A 5,217-nucleotide genomic window follows, 5' to 3' on the forward strand; every position below is an offset into this window, starting at 1 on the left:
GAGGTGGCACGCTCCAGAGTTGTGGTTGAAGTCGGTGGTGTAGAGGATGAACAGGAAAAGAGACAGAATGGTTCCTTGGGGGGAACCTGTGTTGCTAATTTGCTAAACGGACATACTGTGGCCTGCCAGTGAGGTAGTCTGTGATCCAGGCCAACATGTCGTGGCCTACCTGCATAGCTGGGAGCTTGTCCGCGAGCTGGAGGGGAGGATGGTGTTGAAAGCACTGGAGAAGTCAAAGAACAAGACTCTCACTGAACGTCCTGGCCCCTCCAGGTGTGAATAGGCTCTGTGGAGTAGGTACATGATGGCATGGTCCACGCTGATTCAGGCCTGGTACACAAACTGCAGGGGGTCCAGGAATTCGCTCACCATGGGCCTCAGGCGCTGCAGAGCCAGTCTCTCGAATACCTTCATGACATGGGACGTCAGTGCCACTGGCCTGTAGTCTTTGAGGACTCTGGGACGTGCCTTCATGGGCACTGGAACGATCCACGAGGTCTTCCACAGCAGTAGCACCTTCTTCAGCCTCAGGGAGAGGTTGAATAGGTGTTGGAACACATCAGCCAGCTCCCCTGCACACTCCTTAAGCACACTGGGTCTGATTCCGTCAGGTCTAGAGGCCTTTTTGATTCGTAGCACTTGGAGTTCACCCCTTACCTCACACTCTGTGTGTATAATGGTCTGGTGGGGGTAGGGGGAGGGGAGAGCGGCAGGGGCGAAGGTGTTGAGCTGCCTACTAGCCTCCCAGGGGTGAGGGCTGTGTCAAACCTGTTAAAGAACTGGTTAAGCTCATTGGCACGTTCTGCCCGCCCCCATCCCACACAGTTGGGCCTGAAGTACCAATCCCTGTGATTCTCTTCATCCCCTCCCACACTTCCTTGGTGCTGTTTGCTCTCCTCCCTCTCTCTCTAGCTCTTTTTGGCCCTCTGCAGCTCCCTCTTCAGTTCCTTCTGGACTGACCTGGCCTCCTCTCTGTCCTTCGCCATGAAGGCCCTCTGGGAAATGGGAAGAGGTTTCCATGGATTAAGGTAGGAGAATGTGTCCTCAGGAGAGGGAGTGCATCTTGAGGTGTGTGCAGCTGCTATGGCAACTGGCTTGTGTATGAGGCCCCTGACGCCAGATTCCAATCACGCTGGCACACTGAACCCTAGTGTCCAAGTCTGCCTGTGTGTGTGTGTGTGTGTGTGTGTGTGAGTGTCCGTGCCTGTGTGTGTGTTCTGTGAGTTAGCTTGCTATAGAGTAGGCCGTATCAAGCACTAGCTCGCTATAGAGAAGCTTTATCCAGCGCTTGCTCACTGAAGAGAAGGCTGTGTCAAGCGCTAGCTCACTATAGAGAAGGCCAAGTGCTATAGCTCGCTACACATCAAGCGCTAGCTTGCTATAGAGAAGGCTGTGTCAAGCACTAGCTCGCTATAGAGAAGCTTTATCCAGCGCTTGCTCACTGAAGAGAAGGCTGTGTCAAGCGCTAGCTCACTATAGAGAAGGCCAAGTGCTATAGCTCGCTACACATCAAGCGCTAGCTTGCTATAGAGAAGGCTGTGTCAAGCGCTAGCTCACTATAGAGGTCAAGTGCTATAGCTCGCTACAGAGAAGGTCACATCAAGCGCTAGCTTGCTAATGCTATAGAGAAGGCTGTATCAAGCACTAGCTCGCTGTAGAGAAGGTCATATCAAGCGCTAGCTCGCTGAAGAGAGTCATATCAAGCTCTAGCTCACTATAGAGCAGGCTGTATCAAGTGCTAGCTCGCTATATACTGTAGAAGGCCATATCAAGCGCTAGCTCGCTATAGAGAAGGCTGTATCAAGTGCTAGCTCGCTATATAGAAGGCCATATCAAGTGCTAGCTCGCTATTGAGAAGGTTGTATCAAGTGTTAGCGCACTATAGAGAAGGCCTATCAAGCGCTAGCTTGCTATAGAGAAGCTGTTTCTAGCGCTAACTCGCTATAGAGAAGGCCCTGTTAAGTGCTAGCTCGCTATAGAGAATCTGTTTCTAGCGCTAACTCGCTATAGAGATGGCCATATCAAGCGCTGTAGAGAAGGCTGAGTCAAGCACTAAGCACTAGCTCATTATAAAGAAGGCGGTATCAAGAGCTAGCTCGCTAATGAGGAGCTGTATCCAGCGCTAGTTCGCTGTAGAGAAGGCTGTGTCAAGCACTAAGCACTAGCTCATTATAAAGAAGGCGGTATCAAGAGCTAGCTCACTATAGAGAAGGCTGTGTCAAGCGCTAGCTCGCTATAGAAAAGTCTGTATCAAGCTCTAACTCGCTATAGAGATGGCCATATCAAGTGCTAGCTCGCTGTAGAGACGGCTGTATCAAGCGCTAGCTCGCTAATGAGGAGCTGTATCCAGCGCTAGCTCTCCGTAGAGTAAGGCTGTGTCAAGCGCTAGCTCACTAAAGAGGTCATGTCAAGCGCTAGCTCGCTGTAGAGAAGACTGTGTCAAGCACTAGCTCGCAGTAGAGAAAGCCATATCAAACGCTAACTCGCTATAGAGAAGGCTGTATCAAGCGCTAGCTCGCTGTAGATAAGCTTGTATCAAGCACTAGCTCGCTGTAGAGAAGTCTGTGTCAAGCGCTAGCTCACTATAAAGAAGACGGTATCAAGCGCTAGCTCACTATAGAGAAGGCCATATCAAGCGCTAGCTCACTGTAGAGAAAGCCAGCTCACTATAGAGAAGTCTGTATCAAGCTCTAGCTCGCTATAGAGAAGGCTGTGTCAAGCGCTAGCTCACTATAGAGAAGGCTGTGTCAAGCGCTAGCTCACTATAGAGAAGGCCATATCAAGCGCTAGCTCGCTATAGAGAAGGCTGTATGAAGCTCTAGCTCGCTATAGAGAAGGCTGTGTCAAGCGCTAGCTCACTATAGAGAAGGCCATATCAAGCGCTAGCTCGCTATAGAGAAGGCTGTATGAAGCTCTAGCTCGCTATAGAGAAGGCTGTATCAAGCGCTAGCTCGCTATAGAGAAGGCTGTATCAAGCGCTAACTCACTATAGAGAAGGCTGTATCAAGCTGTAACTCGCTATAGAGAAGTCTGTATCAAGCTGTAACTCGCTATAAAGAAGGCCATATAAAGAGCTAGCTCGCTGTAGAGAAGGTTGTGTCAAGTGAGAGGAGAAGACAGGAGAGAAGGGTGATTCGGGCAGTTAGCGGAGGATGGAGAGACTCTGTCGACTGTTGGCTGTTCTCTCCCGTCACTCCAGAGAGTGAGGACTTCCTGTCCCTCCCTCACCCTCTCTCCGCCCCCCACCCCCACCCCACAGCCACGGTCCCTCCATGGAGGACAGGCACGCAGACCCCACGCCACAAGTCCCCCCGCGCAGCAGGCAGTCACAGGCGGCGCCGGAGAGCACGCAACTCAATGCTCGACTTTCCCTGCAGCCGGAGGCACCGTCGGCTCTGCCCGTGTGGACGGTCGGCCAGCCTGAGACAGAGACACCAGCACAGAGCCCGAGAGACCAGCCTCCCAGCACCCATAGACGTGAGTAGAGACAGAGACCAGCCTCCACAGCCGTCAGTAGAGACAGAGACAGAGAGAGATAGCTTGGTCATGTTTAGCTAACTAGTAGGACACAATGTAACAAAATGTTTTGTCTGTGGAACATGGCTATGTTTCACCCTAGTAGCTCAGTCTGTGCTGTGGTTCAGTATATTCAGACTAACATGAACAGCTCTGTGGTTGCTGAGTTCCTGAAGTGTTGTGTGTACCGTTAACTGTAGTGTTTGTAGTGTTGACTGTAGTGTCGTGTTTAGTGTTGACAGTCAACACTACAGTCAAAACTACATACAGCAACAACAACAACAACACTACAGTCAACACTACAGTCAACACCACACACAACCCTACACCAAACACTAGTCAACGCTACGCACAACAGTACAGTCGACTGTAGTGTTGTGTGTGTAGTGTTGCTGTAGTGTCGACTGTAGTGTTGTGTGTAGTGTTGACTGTCATGTTGACTGTAGTGTTGACTGTAGTGTTGTGTGTAGTGTTGACTGTCATGTTCACTGTAGTGTTGTGTGTAGTGTTGACTGTAGTGTTGTGTGTAGTGCTGACTGTCATGTTGACTGTAGTGCCGTGTAGTGTTGTGTGTAGTGTTGACTGTAGTGTTGTATGTAGTGTTGTGTGTAGTGTAGGCTGCAGTGTTGTGTGTAGTGTTGACTGTCATGTTGACTGTAGTGTTGTGTGTAGTGTTGTGTGTCATGTTGACTGTAGTGTTGTGTGTAGTGTTGACTGTCATGTTGACTGTCATGTTGACTGTAGTATTGTATGTAGTGTTGTGTGTAGTGTTGACTAGTGTTGTGTGTAGTGTTGACTCGTGTTGTGTGTAGTGTTGACTGTCATGTTGACTGTAGTGTTGTATGTAGTGTTGTGTGTAGTGTTGACTGTAGTGTTGTGTGTTGACGACTGTAGTGTTGTGTGTTGACTGTAGTGTTGACTGTCATGTTAACTGTAGTGTTGTTTGTAGTGTTGAATGTCATGTTAACTGTAGTGTTGACTGTAGTGTTGTGTATAGTGTTGACTGTCATATTGACTCATGTTGACTGTAGTGTTGACTGTAGTGTTGTATGCAGTGTAGTGTTGTGTGTAGTGTTGACTAGTGTTGACTGTAGTGTTGTGTGTTGACTGTAGTGTTGTGTGTAGTGTTGACTGTAGTGGTGACTGTAGTGTTGTGTTTAGTGTTGACTGTAGTGTTGTGTGTAGTGTTATGTGTTGACTAGTGTTGTGTTTAGTGTTGACTGTAGTGTTGTGTGTAGTGTTGTGTTGACTAGTGTTGTGTTTAGTGTTTTGTGTTGACTGTAGTGTTGACTGTAGGGTTGTGTGTTGACTGTAGTGTTGTGTGTAGTGTTGACTGTAGTGTTGTGTCATGTTGACTGTAGTGTTGACTGTAGTGTTGTGTGTCATGTTGACTAGTGTTGTGTCATGTTGACTGTAGTGTTGTGTGTAGTGTTGTGTGTTGACTGTCATGTTGACTGTAGTGTTGACTAGTGTTGTATGTAGTGTTGTATGCAGTGTAGTGTCGTGTGTAGTGTTGACTGTAGTGTTGTGTGTAGTGTTGACTGTAGTGTTGTGTGTTGTGTTGTGTGTTGACTGTAGTTTTGTGTGTAGTGTTGACTGTAGTGTTGTGTGTTGTGTTGTGTGGTGACTGTAGTGTTATGTGTAGTATTGACTAGTGTTGTGTGTTGTCTTGTGTGTTGCCTGTAGTGTTGTGTGTAGTGT

General features: G+C 48.6%; 1 protein-coding gene across 1 annotated transcript in view; it reads left to right on the top strand.

The window, feature by feature from the left end:
- Window positions 1-3,442: 3,442 nt before the first annotated feature.
- Window positions 3,443-5,217, top strand: part of arap1 (ArfGAP with RhoGAP domain, ankyrin repeat and PH domain 1) — a 76,659-nt gene continuing 74,884 nt past the window's right edge. The window contains exon 1 of the mRNA XM_084441364.1: window positions 3,443-3,477. The gene's annotated coding sequence lies outside the window, so the exon portion shown is untranslated. The remainder of the gene's footprint in view (window positions 3,478-5,217) is intronic.

The sequence above is a fragment of the Borostomias antarcticus genome (genome assembly GCF_949987555.1).
Source record: "Borostomias antarcticus genome assembly, chromosome: 1".
Classification (NCBI taxonomy): Eukaryota; Metazoa; Chordata; class Actinopteri; order Stomiiformes; family Stomiidae; genus Borostomias; species Borostomias antarcticus.